The 14787-nt window shown below is 42.2% G+C and overlaps 1 protein-coding gene across 3 annotated transcripts in view; it reads left to right on the forward strand.

Moving 5' to 3' along the window:
- Positions 1-832: 832 nt before the first annotated feature.
- LOC113112445 (protocadherin-15-like) overlaps positions 833-14787 on the forward strand; it is a 171470-nt gene continuing 157515 nt past the window's right edge. For all 3 annotated transcript variants that reach the window (XM_026278031.1, XM_026278026.1, XM_026278034.1), the window contains exon 1: positions 833-1259. The gene's annotated coding sequence lies outside the window, so the exon portion shown is untranslated. The remainder of the gene's footprint in view (positions 1260-14787) is intronic.

Here is a 14787-nt window from a genome sequence, read left to right on the forward strand (position 1 = left end):
GGTCCGCAGCCTCTCAGGTTCCACTGAGCTGCGTTTAAGATGTTTACTGGTTATGTTACTAGAGAAGAGCACAGCCAGCCAGTGTTTGCACATCTCTCTGTCTCTCTCTGTCACCACCCACATTAATTTCTAAAGAGGTGAAAGAAAAGACTCTTTCAGACGGTTCAGTTGCAGTGTCACAACCTGAGGCTGCATCATGTTTATGAGAAACATTTAATTTACAACTCAGCGCATTCACAGCATGCATTGTCTTATTTAGTATGCCTGAAACTGCCTGTGTGTACTTTTTATCAGGCTGAATGGATGAATCTCCATTTTAATGAGAACTTTAATGAGAAATTTACTTTAATGAGAAACATACATGAATATTATGAGTTTATTTATTTAATCATTACATACTAATATGCATAATTACTTTTCTGTTTTAAAATGATATATGTAGCATATTTATGTATGCATTTGAAGAAATCTAATTACAATAAATACTAAGATGGTATATAATTATAATACATTTATTTTATTGATTTGTTTATAAACAATGATTGCAACAAAAAATAACATGATTTATTTAAAAAAATACACTAAAATAAATAAATAAATAAATAACATGAAGTACAATTACTTTGAAATACAAATATTTTAATATGACCTGGACGTGTGTTTTTATATATATATATATATCCTTCAAGATTATATGAACCTGCTGGACACACATCAAGATTTACCTGCCTTTACCTTTACCAACCAGTCAAATGAGATTATTGCCTCATGAGCGAGAGAGAGAGAGAGAGAGAGATAGAGAGAGAGAGAAAGAGAGAGATGGAAGGAGGCAGAGAAGGTTGAAGGAGGGTTGTTTGAGGTGGGCTGTCATGGATCTGTCATGCTAATTTAACCGTTACTCGAGGACTATCAAACACCGTCCTGAAACTGACCTGCTCTTGGACTTTACGCGCTTAAAAAGAATCAGTAAGAAGTTAAATCACCAGGGCTCTCGCGGTCCGTCCTCGACAGAGAAAAAGACACATATAGAGACCGATGCGGGATTCGCTGCGTGGCTTTGTCCGGCGACACTCTGCTTGGATTTTAAACCGACATGGTGGGTTAACGTTTGAGTGATACGGAGACCGTCCGGTAAATTCCTGGCAGGAGGAATGAATGATTTCACGCGTAGCGCGCGTGAGTGAAAACGCTCGCGTAACTGTTGCTATGAACAGCCGTCTGCAGGAACATGAGGAGAGGAAATAACTGAAATAAACTGAGTGAGTAAGCAGTATTATGTTGGTTTGAAAAATTAATAATATGTTATTATGGTCTAAGAGCGTGTTTGAGTGTCATTAGTTGATCTTTGTTTCTCTTGAGCTCGTCAAAGTCCATTTGAAACGGATTAGACGAAAGAGAGATATCTGTTAAATTAAGCAATAGCAGCGTTTAAAAAGATTCAACTGAGACCAGATTTCTCTTATATATCACTCATGACCACTCAAAGATCTGCTTATGTAGTTCCTTGAATTCATTTGGGAGGATGAAAGGAACATGATAGGTTAATTTCTCTGTTAAGTTTTTTTTTATTCATTCAAGTCATGCCTGGTAAAATGAAGTCAAATGCGACTCGACGTGAATACATTTTGAGGATATTTGAGAGGTGTAATAGGCTTTCTGATGGATTAAACTTTCCCGTTCATACACTCCCTTCAGCCACGTCATTTAACCGATTTATTTAAATTTTCTCATTGCAAAGACAGCACAGAAGCTGCACCTGTAGTGGTTCACTAAGTGTTATAAAGGTCATAAACGATACTATATGAGCATTTGTGTGTGTGTACAAACCACTGCAGGTGTGCTGAAAGGCCCCACAACTCCTGCCACCATCATTTATTTGCTAAAAGCATGCATAATGTGTTAATTTTCACCATTTTTTATGCATTTAGGTTTATTTTTGGACCCATTATAGACAGGCAATTTCTTGTTAACTGCATGATCAGCCAGTCACAGTGACATGTACATTGCCTCCTATGTCATTTTTCACTTGTATTTCTCCTTATATTCATTTGTTCATTTTTAGTAGCTGGGCTTTTCCACATTATAGACTTTATTACATTCATGTTTTCCAGAATTTATCCATTAAAAGGACTGAATAATGAGTCTGTTGGTCTAATGAATAGATCAGTGAGACAGGCGCTCAGTTGACATCTGCTTTCAGCGGATACCATTGATATAGAGAGAAAGAGTCCATGTGTCTGTGTGTTCTTCTTTAGTTAGAGATGATGCGGTCATCCTGTGCTTTATTGGGACATCAAGATAATTAGGGATCTTTGAGATCAGTCAAAATATGTTTGTATTATGTTTGGCTCTTGTAATGACAAAATGCTGTGACATTGCTTCCCCTCAGGCTTGTTATGGCAAATGTATCTCTCATTCACATCTGCCAGGTGATGAGACAATTAAAGCAGGATTTAACTTTTTAACAGTAAGTTGTTTGGTATATTGTTGTATCGATGATATTTAAATCATGTCATCCAAAGACTTGATTTATTCTCATTGTTCAAAAGTTTGGGGTCAATATATTTTAAGTATCAAATGCTCACCAAGCCTGCATTTATTAAATAAAAAGTGGAAATTGTAATATTGTGAAATAGTATTATTATTACAATCTTAAATAACTATTTTTTGTATTAATCTATTTTAGATAATTTATTCCTGTGATGGCAAAGCTGAATTATCAGGAGTCATTAGCTCAGTCTCTATTGTCAGACGATCACTCATAAAAAAATAAAAAAAAATAAAAAAAAAGAATATGCTGATTTGGGGCTCAATTATTATTGAGACTCAACTAATAGTGGTTCCTATTATTATAAGTGTGGAAGGCAGTTGTGCTGCTTAATATTTTTGTGGAAACCATGATACTTACACAATTTTCTTGATGAAAAGAAAGCTAAAAACAAACAAAATTTATTTTAAATGTAAGTTTTTTTGTAACAATGTTAAAAAATGTTTGTCAATTTGATTAATTAAATGCATTCTTGCCAATAAATAAGTACTAATTTCTTTAAAAAAATAAAATAAAAATAAATGCATATACATATATTGTAAAACAAAAACTTTATTGAAAATGTATCTTTATTTACTCATATGACATCAGTTAGTAAACAGACTGATCTAAGTTGCGTGAACCTAAAGTATACGGTTCCTGATTAATTTAAAATCTGAACACAAAATGACGCCTTATGATTCAGTTCTCAAACTTGAATAGCGTATTCTACACTACTGAGGAGGATATTGACAAGTGTGGTTTTGATATTTTGATATTCATTGCTGAGATGATAAACTGATAAGCTTATTCTTCTCAATGAAATGCTTTGCCCAGTATTTTGGTTTAGTTGAATTATATCTGGATGTATTTATTTTAACTTATTCCACTTTACGGAGATACATGAACGTGTTTAAGTTTGAAGGGAACATTGTTTTCATTTTAACCAGTTTTCTAAAAGTTTCCTTGGTTTGTGAAACTGCCTCAAGAGGTAGTCTGTTGCTCAACACACTGTAAGTATTATGAGCATCAAACTGCTGTTAGCACTTCTGACCAGTGAAGCGCAGCAAATTGGAGCCGTACAGTGACATGATTTAAAAGGGCCTTAACGCAATTACATGGAGGTCAGAGTCATGAGACGTGCACCTGACCTATTTGCCTTGTGTCTAAGTTGACCTCTGACCAATTAATTCTTATAATACAGCTTCAGACGTCTTTGAACTGACCAGAAGTCTTATGACTTACTAAGTGGGGAGAAGAGGATGATGAAGGTCGTGTTGCGTGTGAAATAGTGAGGATTTCATTATGTGCCTCAAGGTTGTTTGAATGGTTTCAGTATCAGACTGTGTGGTATCTGGATTTAGGCATGACTGTATTCATATGCACTGTGGACACCTTAGAGAACACATTTCAGCATTAGCCGTGGGTAGTGATGCCTGAAATGATTTCCATTCACACAGCCATGCAGACGGAGATCGAAGGAGAGAAAAGCTGCCAGGCAGACAGAAGTAGAGAGAATGAGAGAGAGAGAGAGAGAGAGAGAGAGAGAGAGAGAGAGAGAGAGAGAGAACAGCTGGAGAGAGACCAAGATGGACAGATGCACTAGAAGTAAGCATCTTGGGACAGAGTGAGAGATTTGAAAGAATACTTAAGCCAGAAATTAAACTTCTGTCTTAATTTACTCAGGCTTATGTTGTTACAGATCCCTATGACTTTATTTCTTCCAGGGAACACAAAAGATGGATTGTACTGGTTTCTGTTTTCCATTCCATTAGTGTCCATGGGTACAAGCTTCAAAAAAGAAGCAAATGCACCATAGGAATGTCAGAAAAGAGGTCCATACTAAATAAATTGGTAATAATTGACATAATGAAAGTGCATACAACTTTTATTTTCAACCATTGTTTCCACGAAACATCACTGCAATTCTACAGAACCCAGAACATATGACATATGGATGCTAAAATAGAAATTGTGTCCATAAGTTAGGTAAGAATTGACCATTTATTAATTTGTGGCCATGTTTATAAGAGAGGTCTTTTTTTTTTTTTTTTTTTTCAGATCACTATATTATGTTTCTGGAGTTTAGCTCATAACTTCATAAACTTTAATAAAGCTTTTGCATCACAAAAGTTCACATATTTGTAAAAATGATAATTTTCCATTTTTATTTTCACTCTTTGTAACAAAGAAATAATTTCAAGGGATGTTACATCTCTCAGAAACACAAGAGAGGTAACAGCAGAAGTCTTCTGAACACATATGATATCAACATCTAGGAAATCCATCGATAGTCTTTCCCATGAGTGAGCTGTTGAACTTGAGAATTAGATTCTGGTTTGTGATTGAATCAACAATCAGGAATTCAGTGAAAAGTCTCGAATCAAAATAACTATTAATAAATGGTACAATACATCTATTTCTATTTCTCTCAAACTGATTTGGTGCTCAAGAAATGTTTCTCTCAGACATCTAGCTCTTTCATTTCTCTCATGCCAAGGACAGCTCGGGCACATTTTCTAGTAAATATTGACTTAAAGTTTGTTTTGTTCCATATTCACAGTTATAGTGTGACATTTTGCATTTGGAGATAATTTTATCCAAAGAAACTTACTGTACATTCCATTCAAGGTACACGATTATTGATGTTCCTGGGAATTTGTTCTGACCTCAGCATAGATACACTCAAAAAAAAAAAAACTAATTCAGTCGTTTTACTTAAAAAACACAATTGATTTGATACATTGTTTCACTTGTTGGTTCTTTGTAATTATTTGAATACATCCTACATCAGTATAGTGTTATGATCTATTCTTTGAGCTACAGGAAGTCAGGTATGGTTTTAAGAGTCTTGGAATGAAGTACATGAATCATATTGACAACTTTCATGATGCTTTTATGGTGCTTTTATACCCTTTTAGAAGCTTAAAAGCCTCAGTTGTCCTTCCTTTATGTCTTTATGCACTAAAGACTAGAATGTCTTATGAGTTTGTACAGCACAAGAGTAATTAAATAATGAGCTATTACTTTAAAAGAAGCTGAATAGGAAAGTAGAGGGTACTGTAGGTGTTAGACATTCAGGGTTGTTGTACAGTGTGTTGGCTGCAGCACCAACTGTATGACTATAACTCCAATGATATTCTCCTCTCTTCCGTGTACATGGTCTCTGATGTGTGAAGGCCAGGCTGGATTTCTACTGCATGCATCTTTACCTCAGTCAGCCTCTCGCAGCTGTCTGATTCATCTCTAATCAGCTTCTGCCCACTGGGAGTCCCCCAGGACGACAGCAGCAGGGGAGACCGTGAAAGCCAGAGGTTTAGAGCTCAGACAGAAAGGGAGCAGTCGGAGAGGTCACAAACCCAGCCTTCGGCCCATAAAAGGGTGCTAATGTATTTGGTTGAGATGCTATAGTTTGCACTGCCAGACAGGGGTTCAAAGAGCTATTTAGAAGAGAACTGTAGAGTTTGGAGGAACAAGATGAGTGTATAATGCACTAGTGCTGCTGCAGAGAATGGTTGAGAGCAGACGTGAGGTCTGACTGAGGGGGTGAGAGTGAGATTCAGACTGCTGATGTTTGGGCAGATGGGATTTTTATTTATTTAGTTATTTTTACATAAAAAAGGCACTGAGATTACGCCTTTTTTTCTAACTGAATACAGACTTTTCTTTACAATTTATATTGCCAGCATAACAACTTGAGCAATTTTTATGAATTTTAGAATTTACTCAGAATTTTACCCTTTTCATTTAATTACTGCATATATTTCTTCTTCATTTTGCATAACATTTCTTTGTTTTAAAACCTAAACTTCCTGCTTATTTATAGTATAAAAAAAAATGCATGTGGTCCCAGACTTTTGGACCCCATTTTTTTATGACTACATCAGTATTAGGTATTCGTATGGAAAATGTACACACATTATTACCAGATTTATTTATTTTTAAATTGCATTTGAATAGAAAATAGCAGTTGCATAAGTATTTATTCATGAAACACAAGCAGAACAAATTCAGCAATCAGCTGGGCCATTGAATAGAATATGACAATTTACATACATATTTGCAAGTCCATTTCTATGTAAATTTTTCAGAGATGTAGAACATTTTATGAAACTTTTGAAAATTGAAAATGAATCATAGAATACTGAGAAAATGTAGAATATGTTAATCAGTTAGCCTACCGTTTATTTAGATAACGATACTTATGTGCATGAATACCTATGCATATGTTTGTATTTAGTAAAAAGATCTAGTTTAGCAATTAACATACTTTTCAGCATTCAGTGATATACATGGGTTCTTGTCTCAGTTTCTAGAAAACTGTGTTAAATGTAAGGCTTTTTATTTATTTTATTATTATTATTTTTTATCCTCATGGTATTCCAAATCTGTATGACTTCCTTTCTTTTATGCAACGCTAAAGAAGATACTTTGAAAATGTCTCCTTTTTGTCCATACAGTGAAAGTCCAATGAAGTTTGTATAGGATAGATTTGAAACTACATGAGGGTGAGAAAATGCTGACAGAACTGTCGTTTTTTTGTGATCTATCCCTTTAAGTAGCTTTACGAACAACACAGGACCATGCTTAGAGACCAAGACCATGCTTAGATTCACTTTTCAACAAGCTCACCAACATAGCCAGCCTGGATCAGGTGAAGAATGCAAGCTGCTATTTTCAGCCGTTACAATGGTGGCTGCTCAGTTTGAAAAAGTGTGCTGTGTGTGTGAGTGAGAAGACGAATGCCTCTTCTCTTCACTCTAAAGATGATGTTTTTAGAAGCCTTTCAGAAGAGATGTTCTTGCACAAGCTAATAGCCCATCGGAAGGGTCAAACATTCAAACTCTGTCAGAGGTGCCAGTTGCAATCACTGTTTTTCTAATGAGACAAGATGCACCATGGTGGCTTTTTTTTTTTTTCTATGGCAGCTCTTGCGTTTGAGAGGTGTTCTCTGTAGTGTCAGATATTCTTATTCTAGTAGAGCATCAGTTCAGTTTCGTGGCGAAATGCCATGGTGTAGATAAGCAGATTTTAAGCTTTCTGTCAGCTGTCTCCATACTGCCAGCTTTTTGTGTCCCATAGCTGAAGAAAGTTGCTTGGTGATGCCTTCATCATTACTTTAGCAGTGAATGTATCCGATTTAATCATTTTCATATAATGACAGTCAGTGCAGATTAAAATCTTTCAGTCTGGTTTGAATGCAGTGTGAACAGAAAATAATATTTATTTGTTGAAGGGATAGTTCACATCAAATATGATTAATCTGTAATTAACTCACCCTTATGTTGTTCCAAACCTAAATAACTGCTGAATATCTGCTTTGTGATGAACAGAGTGGAATAATCTCCTTTGCAGCTCTTGGTTGTCAGGAGAAATGGGCAGGATTCAGATGCGGGTTGACACAAGGCTTTATTTAAAGCAGAGGAGGCAGATCAGATGAGTCACGTTCACAGGATTACTCGTAGTGACTGGAAGAATAGTCGAAGCAGATGAATCAAACCGATGAGTAACGTTCCACAGTTATTTGTACGACCACTGAGACCGGAGGGATGACACTGAAGCTTCCAAGAGCTCTGCGCTGGGGAACAGGGGGCAGAGAAAACAGCTAAACACACTGGAGCCTGAGGACAAGACACGACCAAGGTGAGTGCTAAGAACAACTAGAAGATCCGAGCTATTGGAACGAATAACAACAGTCTGACAATAGGCAGAGAAACACAGGGAATGATAAAGGTGTAAAATTAGAAGAACATAGAAAACAGGTGGCGAGCAATTAAGGTTCACAACACAGAAACAAGGAGGGCGGGGAAAACTCAAACAGGTAGACACGGTGAGCTGACAAGTGATAAACACACACACACCAAAAAGGCAGGTGATTAGCCCCGAGACCCGACAGTACCCCCCCTCCCAGGAGCGTCACCTGACGCTCTAGGAAGGGCCCTACCTCGATGTCGCCGGAAGTCCTCAATCAACGAGCGGTCCAGAATGTCCCGGGACGGCACCCAGCACCTCTCCTCTGGGCCATACCCCTCCCAGTCCACAAGATACTGAACCCCCCTGCCGCGGCGCCGCTCATCGAGTAATCTCTTAACCGTATAGGTGGGAGATCCATCCACAAGACGAGGGGGCGGGGGGGTGGGCCGACTACAAGCAGGATTAAGGGGGGAAGAGAACACCGGCTTGACCCTGGAAACATGAAATACCGGGTGAACCCGACCAAAAGTTGGAGGGAGCTTGAGCCTGATCGCCACCGGACTAACCACCTTGGTGATGCGGAATGGCCCAATGAATCTGGGTGCCAGCTTACGAGAAGGCGCCCGGAGAGGCAGATCCTTGGTAGAAAGCCAAACCCGCTGACCACACACATAGGCAGGAGGAGAGGACCGGCGACGATCAGCTGCGGTCTTGGTTCGGCCAGAGGTTTGGATCAGAATCCTCCTGGCTTTCTCCCAGGTGCGACGGCAACGCTGGACGAAAGCCAGGGCGGATGGAACCGCTGCGTCGGGTTCCTGTGAGGGGAACAAAGGTGGGTTATAACCAACAGAACACTCAAAAGGGGACATACCTGACGCGGCCACCGGAAGTGTGTTATGAGCGTATTCTGCCCATGAGAGCTGCTGGCACCAGGAACTCGGATTGTTGGATGCTAGACAGCGGAGCATTCTTCCTAGATCCTGGTTGGCCCGCTCACACTGCCCATTGGTCTGGGGATGAAACCCTGAAGACAGACTTGCGGAGGCCCCAATCTGTCTACAAAATTCCCTCCAGAACCGGGAGACGAACTGGGGACCCCTATCAGAAACCACATCCACCGGAAATCCATGGAGACGGAAGACGTGGTCCACCACCAGTTGGGCGGTCTCCCGGGCGGAGGGCAGCTTGGGCAGGGGGATAAAATGAACAGCTTTGGAAAAGCGATCCACCACCGTGAGAACCACAGTGTTACCCTTCGACGGAGGAAGCCCAGAGACGAAATCAAGGGCAATGTGTGACCAAGGACGGGAAGGGATAGGGAGAGGGGTTAGCAGACCATCAGGAGGACGATTGACCGGCTTACTTTGGGCACATGTGGGGCAGGCCAACACAAACTGTCTAACATCGGCAGCCATAGTAGGCCACCAGAAACGCTGTCGGATGGCAGACAACGTTCTCCGAATACCTGGATGGCAGACTAACCTGGATGAGTGACCCCACTCAAGGACCTCAGAGCGCAGCGCAGCCGGCACAGACAACCTGCCCGCCGGGCACTCTCCCGGCACATGCACCCCTCGACCGGCCTCCTCAACTCGCTGCTCGATACCCCACGAAAGAGCCCCGACCACCACCCCCTCAGGAAGGATGGCCTCGGCCGCAACCTCCCCCCCTGGAGCACCGAACAGACGAGAGAGGGCATCAGGTTTGGTGTTCTTAGAGCCCGGCCGGTACGAGAGGGTGAAGTTGAACCTGGCAAAGAAGAGTGCCCAACGGGCCTGGCGCGAGCTCAGCCTCTTGGCCGAACGGACGTATTCCAGGTTCTTGTGATCCGTCCAGACCAAGAAGGGCTGCACTGACCCCTCCAACCAGTGACGCCACTCACCCAAGGCCAATCGTACCGCCAACAGTTCTCTATTGCCGATGTCGTAGTTACGTTCTGCAGGGCTGAGACGATGAGAGAAGAATGCACATGGGTGGAGCTTCCCATCGTGGAGGGAACGCTGAGATAGAACTGCGCCAACCCCGACGTCCGAAGCATCAACCTCCACAATGAACTGGGCCTCAGGATCTGGAACCAACAGAACAGGTGCAGAGACAAAACGGGACTTTAAAATGTCAAAGGCTACCTGCGCCTCCCGGTTCCATCTGAAGGACACCTTGGTGGAGGTTAAGGCTGTGAGCGGTGCAGCGATCTGACCAAAATTTCTGATGAATCGCCGGTAGAAGTTGGCAAAACCCAGGAATCGCTGCAGAGCCTTCCGGGAGTCAGGGACCGGCCACTGGGCGACAGCTTCAATCTTAGCGGGATCTGGCTTGATCCCCTCCGTGGAAATAATGTGGCCAAGGAACGTAACTGACTCAGCGTGGAATTCGCACTTCTCCGCCTTGACAAACAACTGATTTTCTAGTAAGCGCTGGAGAACCCGTCGGACATGCTGGGTGTGTAATTGGAGAGAGGGGGAGAAAATCAAGATATCATCCAAATACACGAAGACAAATTGATTGATCATGTCACCCAACACGCTGTTGACGAGTCCCTGGAAAACGGCTGGAGCATTGGTAAGACCAAACGGAAGAACCAAGTACTCGTAGTGTCCCGAAGGAGTGTTAAACGCCGTCTTCCACTCATCCCCCTCCCGAATGCGCACCAAGTGGTAGGCGTTGCGCAGGTCTAACTTGGTGAAGACGCGAGCTCCCTGTAATAACTCAATCAGCTCGCTATGGCTATCAGCAATATGAAGGTTTAACTTGGGGGTGATGTGAGTGATGGTGGTAAGGGGACGGCCAGCTAATGACCATGCTGATACGGGACTAACTAAGGGGATAAGTGGTATTCTCCATCGTTGGGCAGAAGCAGCATCAAGGAAGTTCCCCTCAGCCCCTGAATCCACAAGGGCGAGTCCAGCGTGAGATTGACTCTGGACGGAGAGTTGGAACGGCAGCTGAGTCCGTGCTGCAGGAGAGCTTGAACTAAGAACCGTGCCCACCAGGACGCTCCGCCTCACTGGTGGCCCCTGGCCCTTTAACGAACAGTGAAGAGCGAAGTGACCTCCCCCGCCGCAGTATAGACACGCCCCCGACGACAGATGCTCCTGCTTCTGTTGTGGTGTAAGCCGTAAACGACCCAACTGCATGGGCTCCTCCTCCGAGGGCTGTCGGTCGGCTGAACTGGCTGAAGAGGACTCTAGGTGGCGCCACGGGGCGGGAGTTTGCCGTTGCTTGCGGCGGCGGCTGAGACGGCCCTCAATACGGAGCGCGAGATTAATGAGGTTATCCAATTCCCGCGGGAGCTCTATGGCCGCGAGTTCGTATGAAATGGCGAAATCCAACCCCTCAAGAAAGCGGGCGCGCAGCGCGCTCTCATTCCAGCCACAGGCCGCCGCTAAAGTCTGGAACTGGATGGCGTAGTCCGTGACAGAGCTCCTCCCCTGAGTCAGACGCGATAACTGGGCCGCCGCCTCGTCTCCCTGAGCTGAGCGATCAAATAATTTTGCCATCTCATGACTGAAGTCCGCGAAGGTTGCACAACAGGAAGCCCGCGATCTCCACACGGCAATCCCCCATTCGCGGGCACGGCCCGAAAGAAGTGTAAGTACGTACGCAACTTTGGCCTCTTCTTTTGCGTAACGCCGGGGCTGCAGAGCGAACACCAGCGAGCATTGGGAGAGGAACGCTTGACAGGCGTTAGGATCGCCATCATAGACCGGCGGATTGTTGGCATGAGGTTCGGGCTCGTGGAACATACCGGTGTGAAGAACGGATCCGCTCGTTGCCTCTCGCCGAAGACCGTCCACCCGTGCGATGAGCTCGGAGACCCGGGCAGTGAGAGTGTCCACTTTCCGCGCGGTGGTGCCGAGCTGAGTGGCATGCTGTCCCAACAAAACTCCCTGCTGAACGAGAGCCGAGCGGAGTGGATCAGATCCCGCTGAATCCATGATCTGGTCAGACTGTTATGTCAGGAGAAATGGGCAGGATTCAGATGCGGGTTGACACAAGGCTTTATTTAAAGCAGAGGAGGCAGATCAGATGAGTCACGTTCACAGGATTACTCGTAGTGACTGGAAGAATAGTCGAAGCAGATGAATCAAACCGATGAGTAACGTTCCACAGTTATTTGTACGACCACTGAGACCGGAGGGATGACACTGAAGCTTCCAAGAGCTCTGCGCTGGGGAACAGGGGGCAGAGAAAACAGCTAAACACACTGGAGCCTGAGGACAAGACACGACCAAGGTGAGTGCTAAGAACAACTAGAAGATCCGAGCTATTGGAACGAATAACAACAGTCTGACAATAGGCAGAGAAACACAGGGAATGATAAAGGTGTAAAATTAGAAGAACATAGAAAACAGGTGGCGAGCAATTAAGGTTCACAACACAGAAACAAGGAGGGCGGGGAAAACTCAAACAGGTAGACACGGTGAGCTGACAAGTGATAAACACACACACACCAAAAAGGCAGGTGATTAGCCCCGAGACCCGACATTGGTCACATATTGTGCGCTTTTGATGTCATGACGTTTGGTTATGAACCAATGTTGTGACAGCCTGTTCCTTTGATAGTTTTAAGTGTTTATTGAGGGTGCTTTCACATTTGGTTCACTTGCCTGGTCCGCGCCCATGTTCGATACAGCTTTCTGTTTGCAGCGCGTCAGTCATGCTTGTCAGGAAAGTGAGTGAAACGCACACAAACACACATTTTTATCAAATATTACGTCATTAATAGCAGTTCACTTAGACGATTTGGTACGATTGCATACACATCAGCAGTGAACGGTACCGGAGTTCACTTGAACCATACCCCAGACCAACCGGACTCGACTACGGTTTGCGGGTGCGCACCCGAGTTCAGAAGGCAGCGTTCACATCATCCAAACAAACCGAACTCTGACGTCAATCGAACCCGGGTGCACACCAAAAGTGCTAGTTTGAAAGCACCCTTAGTGTGCTGGAGTATATTTTTCTGGATATGGGATCAGGTGAGTTGATGCTGCCTCGTAACGCCAGGTCATATCAGCTTAAACTGGTTTCTGAAACATGGTATCTGTTTCTTGCAGAATGAAAATCGCTGGCAGTCATAGATCCAGTCTTTTTGCTCTGACGTCTGATACAATGTCTGGTTGTGGTTGATAGCCAAGAAAAAAAGAGCATATTAAAGGGAACATTGATTTACTTTATATATGCAATTTATCAAACAATATAATTCATGCTGAATTTTACTCTATACTAGTCAGTGTTTGTACTCTATTGCAGTTGCTGTGCAGCATTATATGTGTGTTCAAAAACTCTATGAAAAAGAAATGTTTTTGAGTCATATTGACCCTTGAAATTCTTCCATTGCACCTTTGATTGATCCACACCTTCTGAATGAGGTGCTGCTCTGGTTTGACCTCAGCTCTGTTCACACTCACTTTGTATAGTGTGCTGTCCCCATGCAGTTCTCCAACCACAGCCACCCTGTCATTTACTTAATGGTTGTCGTGTGCGATGACCTTGACTCATATTACAGCTATACTGTGTGTGTGTGTGTGTGTGTATATAAATATATTAAAACAATATTTTTTTTTCTTCTAGTGCTATTTCCCCTGGATTGTTTGATGTTGTGACTTGGAGTGCAAATTGCTGAAAGGAGTTATCACCAATGAATGTAGTTTTCCAAAGATATAGATCACACAGAACAGTTATTTTATTTTCTAAGTTACTCTCAGTGTGTTTATGAAATGATGTAGGTTTCATAAAAAACTATAGGAAGGTTGTGTGTATAACATTGTAATACCACCTTGTTATAGCCCGACAACATATGTCTTTCTTTGGCAGAACACAAAAGAAAATATTTTGAAGTTATTTTTGACAGTTTTGGTGACCATTGACTTTCAATTTATGGACAAAAAACACTGATTCTCAAAATACTGTCTTATAGATTCCACAGGAGAAAGAAATTAATTCAGGTTTGGAACGGCATTAATTATTTCTGGAATTAGTTTTGGGCAAACTATTACTTCAATACACAAACTACAGTAATGGTGACATAAAGCAAACATAAAAAAATATATACGTACGCTATAAGCATTTATTTACGGTGAATGGGAAGGTGTAAAAGTAATTTCCATGTCATAAAGTTGAATTTAGCAAAATTTTTCTGTATCTCCAAATTTCAACCAGAATGTATAATGTAATAATTAGCACTAATATTATCTTTGCAGGTGTTTGATTTGGTTTGAATTCTCCTATCTACCATATTGCAGAGTATAATGGTTGGTTTGCTATGCTAGCATTTGTTTACATCTCACGCTGGGTAATGAATTGCAGTGCTGTCTTTGGGAGCATTCACTCTTTTTAGTACACCTCAGCATTCTATAGTCATAAAAATTAAATAGAAGATGAGGGAGAGGGTTAAAGGAATAGTTCACACAAAAATGAAAATTAGCTGAAAATGTAATCGCCCTCAGGCCTTCCAAGATGTAGATGAGTTTGTTTCTTCATCAGATTTGGAGAGATGCGTAGCATTACATCACTTGCTCACCAATGGATCCTTGCAGTGAATGGGTGCCGTCAGAATGAGAGTT

This window comes from Carassius auratus, chromosome 13, assembly GCF_003368295.1.
Source record: "Carassius auratus strain Wakin chromosome 13, ASM336829v1, whole genome shotgun sequence".
Taxonomy (NCBI): Eukaryota; Metazoa; Chordata; class Actinopteri; order Cypriniformes; family Cyprinidae; genus Carassius; species Carassius auratus.